At 41.8% G+C, this 17,457-nt stretch overlaps 1 protein-coding gene across 7 annotated transcripts in view; it reads right to left on the reverse strand.

The window, feature by feature from the left end:
- LOC148401520 (uncharacterized) overlaps positions 1-17,457 on the reverse strand; it is a 134,440-nt gene that overhangs the window by 61,087 nt on the left and 55,896 nt on the right. The window lies entirely within an intron of this gene.

The following is a 17,457-nucleotide window of genomic DNA, read 5'->3' on the forward strand; positions in this document are numbered from 1 at the left end:
TCGTCGTCATAAATTCCCTCGGAGGGTCATTATGACTGTCAACGCCTTATATTATATATAAAATAGGCTAATCGACAAAATGATGAATAACTAGTTTGAAATCAGATATGAGTAAAAACTGTTCAAATATTTGAATAAAATGAATGCTAATAAAAAATGCTAGTAGTTTTCAATTATAATTTTAGTATTATATATCGTATCTGGCCCCCGAGCCTCGAGTTTGACATCCATGCCTAATCTGGTCCACTTGTACATATATTATATACAAAATAGGCTAATCAACAAAATGTTGAATAACTAGTTTGAAATCAGAGACGAGTAAGAACTTCAAATAGTTTAAAAAGATGAATGCTAATAAAAAATGCTAGCACTTTTCAATTATAATTTTAGGGTTAGGGTTAGGGTTAGCATGAAGTCAATGCAAAATTTGTCTTCACCGGCCACTTAAAATGATATGCTGGGCCGTTATCCAACCCCCGAGCCTCGAGTTTGACATCGTTGCCTTATGTGGTCCACTTGCACATGACATTTCGACACAAAAGTACAATAACACTGATGATTCCGTCTATTGGGTGCCTGCTCTCACAAATGAATCTTCAAGCCATAAGAACAATGATTCCATTGAAAACCAACTCAACAAAATGTCTTCGATGAGTGAAGATGTTAGCTTGTCACAACGTTTCTGCCATCAAACTGCAGCATAGCAACTCCAACTTGTTAAGCTACCATTTGTCACTTGCTCCTGGAGTGGCTGCGCGACTCTAGCGCTAATTGCTACTGGTGCTAAATTTAGTCAGGAGATACGAACGGTTTTGATCACAAGCGCTGTGTCAAAAAAAAAAAGAAAAAAAATGTGCGCTCAGCCTCGCAGGCAAGTTTACCCGCCTCTCCCCCATCATCCCGTCGCTGGGGAATAGGTGAACTATTCCATATGTCAGCCTTGTCAATCAGCGCTAGAAATATGGGAAGTGCTCCCTCTCTCTCTCTTCCTCTCCTGGATTGTGGATGGATGACGCTCGCCTCTACCGGTGCATGTTTATTTATTTCCGTGTCATCATGGGTGGTTGGCAACCTCAAGACAGCGACGGAATATTAATCAAAACAGTTGGGAATCTTAATTGTAATATTAATCAATCATTGCAAATAAGTCACTTGATACTTGCCACCATTAGATACAGAAGAAGCCCAGCGTGGTAGCAGAAAAATATGAATATAAAGAAAAAAGAATTGGATATAAGCAGCAAACTAAACTTTGTTGTTTACTGTATATTGAGATTTGTGCATAATTTACAGCTCAATTAAGAAAAATCAAACATATGAACAAAATCCCAATCAGCAAAATGCAATTTGTTCCTCCTGTGACCTTTACAGTGATTTAAAAAATTAACCCGTTCGCTACCATTGACGGCTATAGACGTCAAAGATCCATTTTACCCAAGTAATATGATAAAAAACTTGGAAGCCATCCAAATTGTTATTTGTTGATACACTGTAGGTCAGTTTAAAAGATAATTGAGCTGGATGAAAAGCTGATGACATCATGTTTGTTGTCTCTTTACATGCCAAGACAACCCAAGAAGCACTCAACGAGTCACCTTGAGGTCCGACCCTCACCAACGTCGGTCTGGCAGCCACCCATAGCGCCATCAAGCCGTCAATCTCCAACTTGAGCCCTTTGCCAGCCGTCAAGGTCGCCGACGCGCCGACTTGACTATGGTCAAAAACTCCTTTTTGTGTTCAAGTAGTCACCGATAAATAACTCCAAGCGGATGCTCTTATTTTAATTAATACATCCCGTTTTGCAAAATGGAGAATGGTCGAATAAAGGTCCTTGCAGGGAGATTGATACTTCTGGAAAGGATAAAGGACACAAATCAAGCTAAAAGCATCGTCCGAACGGGACGACACGGCCAAGGTTGTAACGCTTAGATTGTCGTCCCGACTTGTTTTTATCTACATGTTGATTTATTTGAAAGGAACAAATGTTTGACAGAAATAATTCTTCAATGTTGATAGAGTGAGAAAACGGTAAACCCGTACGATTCACTCGACCCCTTCGAGGGGTTAAAGGGGAAGATGCGAACATTTCCTTAGTTTGAACTAGAATTTTATTCCGGCATCCCATTTTCTCAAAAACACTATTTACGAAATATATAAAAAAAAAAAAAAATGGACGTATTTGGTGTGACAACGGCTGATGTTTGTTTGTTGACATGTTTCCTTATTGGTTCTGTCAGATGCTGATATTAGTTAAAAGGATGTGTATTAAAAGATTAGCATTTTTTTTTTTTTAGGATGAATTGAATAAATAGTCCTTTTAAAGAATAATCAACAAAAAAGAGCGTGCTATTTTGCTATTTTTTTTTTTTTAAAAGAACAGATAAAGTTAAATTTTCAAAGTGTTGTTTTGGTCTCATTTTGAAGTAAATCAGGCGACGGTTCATTTGCACCTAATTACATTTCAAGACGCTGAATCCAATGGTGCTTTTTTGCTCGCTATCCACTCCTCTCACATCTTTTTTTTTTGATGGCCTGGAGCTGTTAAAAATATATTTGTTCAAACAAAATAACACCTTTTGAAAGCTAACAAAAGCTCCGATAAGGCACATCTGTACAACAGACTGTCCATGCGCGAGGTGTGAAACCATGTCTGGTCTTAAAAGAATAACAAAGAAGTGGATGCAACATGTTTTGGAAGCACGTTTTTGGACAGCCTCCCTGGTCCATCTGCCCAACTTCTCTTCTTGTCTACCTTCAGGTCACAGCACCAAGAATTTCTTGATCTTTATTGGTTCCAGGAGATGCTATGTTGGGAGCTTTCTAATGGCGTGACGAAGCTATCTTCAGATTTGTAGGATCTCCTCCAAGGCGTTCAACATGACTTTCCATGGTCTCACTGAGCTCCTCCCATTTTTTGTCTTAGCAGCTATCTACTTGTCTTAACCCAACAGGACTCACTTGGTGGATCCATCCGACCATCTTAAACTCACTTAAATGGGATAAGAGACAGAAAATGGTCGGATTTATTCCAACATTTGATTATTTTGCAAATTATTGTCACCAGATTAACTCCTTCACTACCGTTGACGCATATCGACGTCAAAGTTGTTCACTGGCAGCCCAGATAAAATAAGACACGGGTGTGAAACTCAAGACCCGGGGTCAGATACGGCCCACCACATCATTATCAAATTCGTGTGTCAATACTAGAATTGCAAATTGTCTTCACTTTTAATATCTTTTTTTTTTAAATATTTGACCAGTTTTTACTCGTCTGATTTGAAAACGAGTTATTTGTCAGTTTGTTTTGTAGCTTTTACTGTATAAAATATGAGGTGCTCATACATTTATTTGGGTTGACGTTCAATCACTGGTGTGCAACGATATTACATTGCCCAAAATTCTTTTTCAGTCCAAAATCCCGCAGCCACATTTGCAACGATTATTTGTCCTCGTCTGAGCTAATCTGTGCGTTGCCGGCAGAGTCTTTTCTCCGTGCTAAAATTGCGACCAGTGAATCACAGCAATCCTCCCCGCATTAGAGAGATGATTCCCCTCTTTAAAATATAATAAAAGATTGTATTGCACAATTGATCTGCTCCTAATGTGAGTCCGGAGCAATTCCACGCCACTCCAGATCCAATTAGCATTTCATGTGAGAAACATATTAATTCATCATTTAATTACATACCATTACTAAGTCATTGTGATGCCAGTGGATTACCTGCTGCAGAGTGTAACTAATTGCTAGACACACTCGCTACAAGTTAATCAGGAGTTTTCCTCTGAGGAGTCCCTGCGCTATAATTTAATAAACGCAATGGTTATATTGCGCTACATGACAACACACACACACGCACACACACATACCTTCTCGCCAGGTGGTATTGTGAGCGAATGGCAGTCTCTGCTTTTTATAGACTCTCACTATGGTTAAGCTGTCCCTGGGTTGCGCTCAGCCATTGTAATCCGCACACAATGGCCGCACAGTTAATGTCGGCAGTGATGAATCAGAGGCCACGTTTTTGCTGGGAGCAATTTTGGCTTCCATGCAGAAGTAAGGTTTGCTTTCTTGAGACAATGGAGGTCACTGCAGAAATTCCCCAAGAAATTTTAAGAAAAAAAATATGTTAAGTACTTCAAATATGTTAAAATAAGAAAGAATATACTTAAAAATATATTATATTGAAAAAAATATGTAAAAAAAATAGAAAAGATGTTTTAAAAATCTTAAAAATAGAAAAATAAACTGAGAAACTTAAAAATATGTTAAACTAAGAAAAATAATACTTTAAAATATGTTAAACTTAGAATTAAAAATACGCAAAATGATCTACCAAGAGAACAAAAAAGTTTTACTTGACAAGATTTAGAAAAATAAGAAAATAATCCTAGGCCCATACCTGGGGCATATAAAACTTATAAACTTAAAACAAGTCATATCATTAATATCTTAAAATAAGCAAATTTAAAAACCACACTTTAGGTTCTTTTAATTGTTGGACAGTTATTTTAAAATGTGAAATCTAAGCCTCATATTATCTTGACACCATCAGAACGATCTGACAATTTTATTTCGAGTCAAAACAACTTAAAACAGCAAAATAAACAAATTTAATAATTTCTTCCTTAAAATTTCACTTTTTCCAGTGATATTAGTTATGATGTCGGCGGGATCACGTGCAAGCACTTCCTGTCCGAGGATGTACCTAATCACTCTTTCGGGCCGTTTTTTGGAAATGAAGAAGCTCAGAATCGGCGTGAGGCGCCGCTCCATAAAGATGAAGTGGCCGAATCAGCCTCTCGGGCCAGCGCTAATTATCAGAGGCGGCGTCTGTTAAATATCAGATAGCAGGCGCTACGTTGAGGGACGTGGCGCTTTGCACTCTCATCTGTCACTGTAAATGTCATCACTTTCCTTTTCTGTTAGCGGTCACGACGAGCCCCGCTTTATCTCCCGGCCGTTCCCCAGGTGCTCGCCCATCTCGGATTTCCACCGCTCGCCGCCGTATCCGCTGCGAACATATGGCGCGCCAAGGCCGGCCGGCATAAAGGTATTTTCGGTTTCAATCTTACATTTTCCCAAGGGTGGGGGGCGAGCGCCTCCGCAGCTGGTTTCACTGAGAAAATTGTACGGAATTGCCTCATTCCAGGGCAGATTAGCGAATGCATACAATCCCGGGCTAAGTGCTATTGTGCGCCACAATTTGGCCATTATACTTTGTCTTTTTGGATTCAAAGAGCCCCCCCCTACCCAATTAAAGTAATACAGCCCTTCCAGTACCTGCTGCCAATTAAATCTGGGCGGCATTACCTGCCTTGATGGAGCCGGCCATGGCTCCTCAACACTCTCCTGCATTCATTAGTTCTATTCAATGTGACAGAGCTGATGACAATGATTCAACTGGAAACTCCCCCCCCCCTCCCCGTCCTTGCCCCTAAACACCCTTCCGCAACCACCCACCCACCCTCGCCTGGCCAGGCCCTCTTCTTTTTGTGTCCGCCTCTTTTTCACTCCACTCAAGGCTCCGAATGCCCGCCCGCTCAACCCAAGAGGACTCAGAATTGGCCGGGGAATACAGTTTCTGAAGGGAGACCCCCGCCCACCTCCCCATCCTGTTTCTTCTTTCTTCTCCATCTTCTGGTCTGCCCCTGGTTTTGTCTCCCAGGTACCTCAATTTTTTTTTTTTTTCCATCCTTTCTCCAGCTTATTGTGCCTTTTTCAAATAGCACGTTACTTGGTTGGCACCGTTCTGAAACGGTCACAGTGCAAAAAAAGAAAGAGCCTGTCCAGACCACTGACTCGATTGACAATTTGAGCGAAGGGGAGGGGAGGGGGGGAGCGGAATCCACAAAAGCTAGCACTGGGGTTGCTGCCGTCAGTATGAAAAGTCTGTTGCACAAGCACCAGGTGTTAATGGCCTTTCAGAAAAGCTCTGACACATCCCACGGCTCAAGAATACAATAAGAAAAAAAAAAAGTACAATTCATAGTGTCAAATTTCATTTTTCATTCATCGTTCTACCGAGTTTAACGTGGCCTGTAAAAAATCTTCTATTCTTAACCGGTACACAGAATACTAATGACTTTTTTTTTTGACAGTATGTGTTAATGGAATCTGGAAAAGGCAAATCTGATGCATGAGAAATATATAATGCATTGTTTCTTTGTTTTTTTTTTTTTTTGCATTTCAAAGTGAGTAAATAAAAAAATAAAAATGCTTTACAAGATATTGTTGGATGAGATGAAATTTAGCATTTCAAACACTGAACAAATTGTATTTGCAATGCTTATGCAGATGTAAAACAGATTCCTATGGATGTTGACTATCCGACAAGAAACGAGACCACCACACATTTTTAGAGTGGATGGTGGAAGAAGGGAGGGAGGGAGGAAGAGGAGGGAGGAAGAGGAGGGCGTGGCACTCAAAAGCAAATCTGAAGTTCTCAGGACAACCCATGATAGAAAATCTCTGGGACATATTCAAGACAATCTTGTCTTAATGAGTTACTCATAAATTGTAATTCAGTTGGAAAAATTAAAAAAAAAAAAAAAAAAATTGTGCACACATTTTGAAACATTTCTATGAAGAAGAGAAAAATTTTGATTTACAGAATTAGCTTTACATTCAGTTTAGAAAAACAATGTTTCCAAACAATTACTTAGAAAAAAAATATTTACAATACATATGCTAAATGAAAATTTTATTTACAATACTTTGTAATTGTATCATTAAGTATCTTTTTATTTTCTTATGAATACGGTTACAGTTAAACGTTAAGTGTAAAATGTCAAAAAAGGCTCCCTATTATATATATATATATTCATATATATTAAATATAAAGAAATACAAATAAATAAATAAATAATTGGGATTAAATGATACTGTACTTGAATGCTGGTCATGATGGCTAAAAATGTGACAACCACTGGATTAAGCGGACAGGGTTATAAAAAAAAAAAAAAAAAAAAAGCAAGAAAGCAAGAAATACTACACGAGTGTAGAGACACGCGCATGCTTGTAAGCTCGTAGTACGGCTGCTCCATCGGAGAAAGGAAGCAGGATAGGAGAAGGAGATAAGAAAGGCCAGCTAAATCTAGACCACATGCTTGTATGAGCAAAGTGGCTGGAGGCTACTTTGGGTCATGGCGGCTTTATGAAACCCAAGCTGGGATATGAAAGCCAAGACACTGTTTCCTCTCTAATCATATCGAATATCTCAATGAGGAAAAGTTTGATATCTTCATTCAACAAACCACAAGACGCAAATACACAAACAACATTCAAACAATTGGACAAATGTTTGTCGAATATGTGCCGAAGTCGATCTACCTGTTGCTGAACCTACGACTTAATTCATAAATATTAATAAATACATTAAAATGAATTATATTTGTGTTATAAAAACCTGATGTACGAGGAAAAAAAGGCAAATAAATGAAAATAAATAAAATAACAAAATAAACACAAATAAATAAATTAATTAATATATAAATAAATAAATATATAAATAAATGAATGAATGAATGAATAAAAATAACCACTTGCATCCTTGCCAAAAAAAAAAAAAAAAAAAAAAAAAAAAGTAAAAACTCCACAAGGACCGATAAGCTGAAATTCAAATCTGGAACCTCAAAAGCGTAAAGCAGCTGTGCTCAGCAAAAATTCCTGCAATGTATACTAATTCTTTAAACATCACTTTCCTCCGGTAGATGCTGTTGGAATCGAAATCGAACGGATTGTTTAGGCACGGTAAATTGTGCTGGTAAGCGAAGCTTTCCACCTGGTTAGCCGCGGCGATTCCGGGCCTTCTCACCACATTAGCGAGCAGCTGAAATTTGCATCGACACAGACCGCAGACAGCTTTTAATTAATTTTACACCGACAGCGGGGCGGCGACCTCGCGAAAAAGGCCGAGACACACCCGACTAATCATCCTGAACCCGGTGACATCACTCCCCGGATCTGCCGGGCCACTCCAAACGGGCTCAGTCTGGATAGTTTATTGTGGACACAAAGCGGCAATTTTTCACTATAAGCAAATGCTAACCTGGGAGCGTTGCCCCCGGCAGAATTAATTGGCCCTCTCTCTGTCTGTGAAGTGTCTGGCCTTGTTCAAAAAGACAGGCTGCCCCAGAGACCCTCAACACGCTCTGCCTCAAAGCTGCGCTGCTATTGGCTGATTGATAGCCATGGAAACCCCTTCTCTCTCCAGCTTGCGCTTGACACGCACACACACTCGCTGCTGATTCCGTCATTTCAATACGGCAACTACGCAAATCCAAAAAGGTAAAATAAATCGTCACCGGTGTTGCGATTGACCTTTGACCCCGTCCGATGGGTGTGGCGACAAGGTCAGAGTTGTTCTACGAGCCACCGGAGGCTCCGTTTCATCTCGTTCTCTTTTATCGGCCCCTCTTCCGTTCATCTGAGCGAGAACAGCTCTATCTCGCCCGTCCATCCGTGGTATCTCCTTTCCCCGACTCCTGTACTTGGGGGAATAATTAATCGGGCTAACAGGTAAGAGATACCGAGATGTGGCACAAAACAGCTTTCAGAGCTCTGTGGGGTTTCACTGGTGAAATGGATCTGCGGGGGCCCTTTTCACCAGAGGAGGGGGGGGGAGCCTTGAGCAGATTGGACTTGACAGAGCCTCTCTTCCTAATCGCCCCCCCCCCCCACTCGGCAAATCTTTGGTTTGTCCCGTTTGACACAAAATGAGTCTAATGCATGCAGCGGCAACAATGTTCCCTTCCGCGATTACTTTTTTTTTATATTCAATTACTTTTTTTAACAGCATCTCACATGAAATCTACTAGTGGTTGTTGTCCTGACAAAAGGCTTTTGAAAAAATAAAAAAATAAAATCCCTGGATGTGACAGCGGCGGCGTGTTTCTGACGGATTCCTGCAGGAGCCTTCAACTACTTCCTGCGCCTGTCAGCTGATTGTCACGTCGCTACCGAGAAACTGAAACTTACATAAAGTCAAACATAAATTGCCTGTTTGCACAAATGAAAGATTCTGTGTAAATGCAACTCAACGTCAAGGCCGGCATTGTTTTTTTTCTTTCAAAATGAACATCAATTACATTACAAAAGGGCACAAAAAAAGCGCCGTCCATTCTGACAATGCAGACCCCCATCGAGACTTAATCATTATTCAAATTGCTGGAGAAATGTCTTGATTGTGTCAAAAAGAAGGAAATGTCCAGTCAAGGAAAACAATTTCTTCGACATCTAAGGGAAATAATCGTATACAAAAACGAGAAAGAAAAGGATGAGAAAATTCCATCCAAATGTTTTTGATCATATAGACAAATATCTCCTTCTGAATCTAACACTCTGTTTAGATTACAAATAGACAGCAGCTATTTGCAAATCCATTAGTAATCATTAATGTTGTTAATTAATCCTTGCCAACATTATAACTTAAGTTGCAATATAATGAAGAAAAAAAAAACAGGTGTATTAAAGTTACCATCTTGTTGGAGGTCAAATTTGAACATTTAGGCTATCGCATTGGGAATGAACATTTTACGAAACACAATCCACGGTCCTTAGGTTAATGGAACTGCAGCTTTTAACATTGTAACCAACAAGAACCTGCACAGCTGGAAGCCAAACATCTACGGCCACCCTCGGGGGGCCGACCCAGCGAAGAACGTCAGAGCAGAACTGTAGCTTCCGGACCCTAGCCCACTTTTACCAAAAACCTCAACGCTGGCCTGCAACTGGCTCTGGTGCACTTTTCCTTTTGTCTTACCTCCCCCTGCTGGCGGACTCACTTTCTCCTCCCTTTGCTCAAGACTGTCAGCTCAACAGACGAAGAAAAAAAAAGAAAAGATTTGCATGCATCAAGTTTATCAATATGAACATGAATTCTTATCAATCAGTCACAAAATGTTTCTTTTTGTGGTTCATAATGAAATGTGTAACAAAACCAGTTCCAGGTGGTCCACAGTATGCTCTTCTTTATGCTCTACCTGAATTGGATACAGGGGTCTCACGTCCCGCTGCCATCCGGGTTATCACAAGTAAAGCTATAGGCCTGAGAGTGTGGACCACCGCAGGCCAGTGTGGGAGAAGGCCAAGCAAGTGTGTGTGTGTGTGTGTGTGTAGGGGGGGTGCACACATCTGCAGTCCAGAGCGCACGCGGCTCAAAGACTGGAAGAGAAAAGCAAAAGGGGGTTGCAGGGGTCAGTGGCAAGTGGCACACACGAGGGGGAGGGGGGGTGAAGTGGGCTGTAACAAGTGCTATAGAGAGGCCAGGGATTGTGTTTTTCCCATGGTCCACTACCCCGTTTCCCTCCACCCCCTCCCCAAGTGTCCCTTGGTGACCCCCACCCAACTCTCTCTCTTTCGCGGCCCTGTCAAGAAAGGACAGAGGCCGGCTCAGTTTCACTGCGCAGGGCTGCTGTGTTTTCAATGAGTTGATACAGATGAAGAAGTTCAACACAATGGGTGGATTACCCCGGACCCCCAACCCCCCCCCCCCCCTCCCTCCCTCACCCCAATCAAACCTCAGCCGTCATAACCCCCGCCCGTCGGATTCACTTTTTCCACAAAGCCGCTCAAGCAGCTTGCTCGGAAATAAAAGACTCAACTTTGGTCATTTTATTTTTGACAGATGCTCCGACGACGAGTCAACACGAGATTCGTAGCCCCATAACGCATTCGCCAAAGACGTGTATATACGTTTTTTGTCCGCCGAACGCTTGATGCCAAAGATGTATATATGTACACGTGTATTATTATTTATTTATTTTATCATACAGCCCACCATCATCACTTCCTCTGGCGGCGTCCTTAGCTGTCCAAGCTAATGGTTGCTAATATAAACTGCGCCTGATAAATCACACAAGAGCCAGCCAGAGTGGACAATCAAAGGATTGGCCGAGCACTCTCGTCCAGATTAATGAGCAACACGCCCCTTTAGCCAAAGCAAAGACAAATCTCATTGCGAATTCCGAAAAAAAAATCTCCGCGACACGATTTGTCACCGCCGACATCCATAAGACTTGTGTAAACTTTCCAGTTTGACACCAGCATTCAAGTTCAGCAAGACAAAAAATGGATTCAGCCTGAGCAATTTCTAAAGGCCTAACTATTAATCATGTACAGCAATTAAATTAGGCCGGGTCACACTCCAGAAAATAATCAGATTTTAATTGCTCGGGGCGAGGCTCTAATTTGACTATCTCTGGATCACTTGCCGGGCTTACGGAAGACTTTAGGGGGGTGGGGCATCCAAGTGAAACAAGCAAGTATTTATTTATTTAGATTTATTTATTTATTTGTATTTATATCTATTTATATTTATTATTTTTTAATTTATGTATGTATTTAATAACAATTTATGTGAAAATGAAGCAGACCAAAAGTCTCCAATATGCACCTGCATGTTGCAATGTGACACGTGGATTGGGTTGCTGGGTCACTCCCCCCTCCCCCTCCCCAAGACGACCCCAGTCCGACCACTAATACAAACAAAGACAGCACTAAAAAATAGTAAGGCAAGTAGAATTGTTCCGGAGCAATAAGAATGTTTACTTGTTGAATCTCCTATCAGTTGAGGTTTATCTCCCACTGTAGCACCGCCCCCCTCCCCTCGCTCCTCCCCCCCTCCCCTCACGTTATCTATGCAGCAGGTAGCAGGCTTTGCATCAGGGCTGCGCCAAGCTGATTACAGCAGTGATAGATGGGAGGGTGGATGACCTTAACTTGCGACTAAACACAAGGTTGGACATTTGTCTCCTGGCTGCATTTGCATGCTTTCCGCCCGCTCGTGGCAATTTGTCACCATGCCGGCTGTTGCCATTGAGAAGACGTGGAATTTAAAAGCTCGGCTGGGGAGAGTTTAGAACCCCAAGCAGGTTATGATGAAGCACTTTCACCCAAATGATTGTGCAGAAACTCAAATAGTGTGATTAATTAAAGCCGCACCGGTGCCGGGATTCATCTTTGTAGCAATCTGCCATGCTGTGAAACTTTTGTTTGCAGACAAGTTTTTGCTTTCTTTAAAAAAAAAAAAAAAGGGGGGCACACTGAGACAAGAAGCTGATGAACGGCCTGTCACGCTGTTTAGTCATCAGTGAATCATTCACAGTCTTTTAGTAATTCAGGGGGTTCATCTGAACGAATCACTGCAGGTTGACTCAGCCTAAATGTTGAATGAGGACTTTTTTTTTTTTTTTTAAACCAGACAGCCGCCTCGGCTACCGTGACACCAATCTTGCTCGTGTTGATTTCATCCATCAAGGGAGTAGCTCAAATATTAGTTTTTTTGCAAATATTCTATTTTTGTCTCTTTCAGCCTTTGTGAGCAACTTTACCGCCGACGTCCAATCAGCTCGCAGCACGAAAGCGACTCGCTAACCGACAATCCCCGCTCCTCTCACCCCAAAATGTCACCGAGCCGCACGCTAGCAAACCGAGGAGGCCCCCGCCAGACGCTCGCAGCTCCCTAACGAGGTCGCTAATTAACTCTCCCACTTGCGCTGGTTGCTTTTAATCCGAGGTGCACATTGCTTTTTTTTTTTTTTTTTTTGACAGGAGGGAGAAAATTGCCGGGCAATTAAATCATCTGAAGATGAACACTCCTGCAGCTGCTATTAGCGGCTAAATGTTACATTCATTTTCACAAGTGAGACGACGTGACGGATGGAACGCGTGCCACGCTTCCGAGGAACTCGGTTGCCCGCAATTGGGCTCGTCCGAGCCGACGCAGGCGGTCTCACTGCAGCCCACCGGCCTCCTCTCCAACTGATTTTTGTCTCCTATTTTGTTAACCTCGCTGGCAATTAACCCCACACTGCGAGCCAGCCGCACACGGGCCAAGAGAAGCGGCGGACGGCGCGAGCGCCGGGCCCAGTGTGAATCGCCGCTTTGTGTCATCCCTTCCCAAAAAGAAAAGAGCGGCAAGGCAGAAGAATGAGAGGGACTGAGAGTTCTTGGCACCCCTGCGGGTGATGACAGCAGTGGAGCTTGTGTGGATGTGTGTGCCATTGGGAGTGAGCGGGTGAGGGAGGGGGCGAGGTGATGGGGGTCCAACGTGATAGGTTCTTTTGTTAAAAGGGGATAGGGGGTGTGATGGCGTGAGTTGCCGAAAACAATACTGAGGGGGTCATTAACCCACTACACTCTGCCTCCACACTCATTGGGTGGATGAGATGCACACACACGATATGTGCATGTGTGTGTGTGTGTGTGGGGGTTACGATTTTTTTATCACTGCTGTTGGGCCACATCGGACCACACACTTCCTAACCAGATGAATGACAAAAATGCTATTTGATATATAGACAATCTATGCGCATACTAGGGATGTAAGGATTCTTTGAAAATCGATGTAAAATCGATTTAAAGTGCTTCAATTAGGCATCGATGAAAAATTTAATAAATAAATAAAGGATAAACTCGACAAAAATCAAGTCGAACAGTAAAAGTTATAAAATGCAGATGTTAAAGTAAAAGCATCTTTTGGCTATAAAATGATGGTTCGTTTTGCTCCATTTTTTTATTTTTTTTTTTAAATCGAATATGAATCAAGAATTGTAAATCGAAAATCAAATCGATTGGGTGCTTGAGTGAATCGTTCCGGTTTGAGGACTAAAAATCAAATTGTCTGGAGTGAATCGTTACATCCTGAGTACATTACATATTCTTAATATAGTTCATTTTTAATATGACACTTTTCAATGCATGTATGAAATGTCCACTATTTTTTCAGAAAATGATTCATGATTGCAGAACATGGTTTAGTGCTGCCAGTTGCATCGCCCTTCTTCATGCAGTGACATCATTAAAGCATGATTTTTTTTTTTTTTTAGAACCTTCCGGCTTGGTTTGTGGATGGTGATTGCGGTGCTTCCTGGTCTCGGCCATTGAGAGCAGATGTGAGTGGCATGGGAAGGCCTGCAGAGACTGTGGAGGGGGGGGACGGGGGGTCTTTTTTAATAGATCATCATTTGGAAGGGATTCGGACCTTCCAGCTGGTCCCAGTCATCACTGATATCAAGCTGTTCCAAATAACGTGTCCCAGGGTCAAGATGGAATATGTGCAGCAACGTTGGGAGTCAATTATTTGGAAACAAAACTGTCTAATTCCTCATCCCTCATAATTGTGTTCTGAAAAGCGAAATCCATTATCTGCCCGCTTCGGAGTTTGTCATCATCAGGGAATGAAATTGTTCAAATTTGTGTTTGCAGAAGGAGCCTCCACGACTGCTGCGGAAAGCACGTAACACAATGGATTCCCATCTCTCGCTTTCTTTTTTTTTTTTTTTTCCCTCGCCTTCTCCGCGCAGTTCCAATTTATTGAAGTAACCGAGCAGAAAATGCACTGACAGCTGTAGCACTTTATTGCGAATTAGTATATACATTCTACACCCCACGAGAAAAGCCAAGCTTTCATTGTATTTTTGTAATTGCCGTAGCCCGGCGGGACGGACGAGCAACAGCCACTACGGCAATTACGAACTAAAAATGACAGGGGGGAAGCAAAACCGACACACTACTTGAAAAGTTACAGATCATCATCTCTTTGCAAAATGATTGAATCAGACAGCACTCCCACCTAAAATAAATAAATAAATCGATTTCTAAATAATTAGATAAAAAAAATAAATAGATGGATGGATAAATAAATAAATAAATAAATAAATGGGATATAATACGGAATATATAATAAGGGAACATTATGTTATGAGCTGGCACTAGAAGAGCTGCTTAAAATGCTATTTGGGAGTTTTTTCTTTTTTTTTTAAATATTAGCAGTAAACTGTGTTTTTATTGAAAGGAAAAATAAATAAATAAATAAATAAATAAATAAATAAATAAACAAACCTGTGGGATTGTTAATATACCCCTGGGATCAATAAAGTCTAAAACTAAAATAACATTTAAAAAAAGAAAAATAAAGACATGATTAAGCAGAGAGGCAAAGTTTCCATCCATCCATTTTCTATACCAGTTTTGCTAGTTAGCTTGAAAAAAATAAAAGTTGCTTTCCAGATTACTTGCTTCAAAAGTAACGTACTTTCTAGATGACTTGATTGGATTTCACTTAACAGTCTTTCTAGACTTCACTTTTGAAGCCAATCCATCAATCCATTCTCAGATTACGTAACAGAAAGTCAAACCTCCTAGAAAAAAAAAAAAATTTGCTTTCCAACTTTGAATCACCCCCAGACTGATTCATTGATGAGCCCTTTATACGACAAGTAAAGGAAGGTGAAACAGTTTCCGGTCATATGCAAAATCATCGCTCGTCAACTGTAAGCATATTCTCCGAGCAAGTCCCAAGCCCGTTGCACCAAATCAAGAAAAAGTGATGAAGCTTAAAAGCGTCATGAAGCAGTGAACCGGCCGAGGTTCCACATGTATTATTGAGTAGCACTACGGAAGCCCCAAGGGTTGCTGACAACAGAGCCGCAGACTACTTGCCATGTAAAACACACAAAGCGGCAATGTCAACACTTGTCTCCCTTCATATTAGATTTTCAATCACCTTCATTGCGCTGGCGCTTAGCAAGTAACAAATCTCGCACGCCCGCATTTCAATTTGCAAGCCAACACGCTCGCTCGTTTGTTGCCGTTATTGCTTTGTCGTGTCGGATACGTTTATGACAAGACGTAAACTATTAGCGGGGCTTGTTGCGCCGGCAGTCTGATTGTGAGGTCAAGTGCGTTAACACGGGTGAGCGGAGAGGTGCCATCCGTTCCACTTCTCATCCGACACTTTGGTAAGTGGTGCTGATATTTTCTCAGATGAGGAAGTCAATAATGAAAAGATTTTTTCTCCACACTGGCAGCTTACGTAGAAATGGCAAAGCCTAAAGTGAGCTTGAACTGGTGACGGTTTTCTTGGCTGTGAACTCTATAAAAGGATGGCAGACATGATGTACTACCGTATTTTCCGGACTATAAGGCGCACGTATAAACCTAAAATTTTCTCAAAAGCCGACAGTGCGCCTTATAGTCCGATGCGCCTTATATATGGACCAAATTTAAACTGGTCCGAAGCATTGTGTCATGAAATCAATCATAAGTGGCCCGCTGAAGACTATGGATCATTATTTTGTGATTATAAAGTAATTTGTTGCGTCTGAAGTTGAAATAAAAAAGATAAAATGGAGAATGATTTGATTTGGATTAAAAATCTAACATGATGCATTAATGGTGCGCCTTATAGTCCGGTGCGCCTTATATAAGGACAAAAATGGGCCATTCATTGAAGGTGCGCCTTATAGTCCGGAAAATACGGTAATTGAATCAAAACGACAATATCGATCCAGCTCACGTGGTGTGATTGTTTTGTCATTCGGGCACGCTACCATTAAATTCATTTCAACGATTCCATTGATACGATTATTTGCAAAGTATTCCTCGTGGGACTCCATTTTATTTAAGGCCCAAGGTTGCACAAAGGATCTGCCGGTAACGACCGTCGGCGGGACTTATTGAAAAGTACAAATCGGTGCTCAATTTAGCATTTGTGCAGACAATGTCTTCAGAGTGCAAGCAGATCGTCGATCCTCATGGGGGGGACGAAACACTCAGCCGGTCCCCATTATGGATTATGACAAAATTCAGACAGCAAAATCTTCAAAACCAATGTCTCCCGAGCAAGAGCTGACAAGAGAGCTCCATCCCGCCGCGCTCCCCCTTTTCACTCACTTAGCGGCTCCACCTTTTAACAAGCCTACAGGGATAAATCAACCTTGCGCCGCTATCTCACCGAGTCAAAGCGGCACACCCGCAATGACAAAGGAAGCACATCAAGGGACGGCCAAGCCTGACTGACAAGCTCTTCACATGAGCGCCGGCCGAGCATTTGCTCGACTGGTTTCGGACCGGCGCCGGGTGTTAATCAGGGCTTCCCGGGGTGCCATCCCAGGCAGGCGCTTACTTCTGAGCTCGCTCTACCAGGGTGGAATCCTCTTAGATCACCTCGATTCACCGGGCAGGAGGGGGACAAGCTATGCTATCGCTAACATGGATAAGCTAACAACAGTATGCTATCGCTAATGTGGAAAGTGTCACCGGGCTGGAGGGGGACAAGCTAACAACAGTATGCTATCGCTAACGTGGAAAGTGTCACCGGGCAGGAGGAAGACAAGCTAATATGCTATCGCGAATGTCGAAAGTGTCACCGGGCAGGAGGGGGAAAAGCTAACGACAGTATGCTATCGCTAACAGGAAAAGTGTCGACTACAACCAATGTCGCCTTGATTAATTAGCTTAACCGGTAAGCTAATTATGTTGTAAATAATGACAAGGTTTGAGAGGAGATAAGAGCAACACCCGCACATGATGCCCTCAGATAGCTTCGGTGGCGTGAGATTAAATACATTCAGTGACCAGTCAGTTTGATCATTGTTAGCACGTTGCGCTGGATTAAAAAAGGATGTCCGTCATGCCCTGAATGTATTCCAAATGATAATTAATTGCATTAT

Source organism: Syngnathus floridae, chromosome 2 (assembly GCF_059516105.1).
Source record: "Syngnathus floridae isolate MCC-2025c chromosome 2, RoL_Sflo_1.0, whole genome shotgun sequence".
NCBI lineage: Eukaryota > Metazoa > Chordata > Actinopteri > Syngnathiformes > Syngnathidae > Syngnathus > Syngnathus floridae.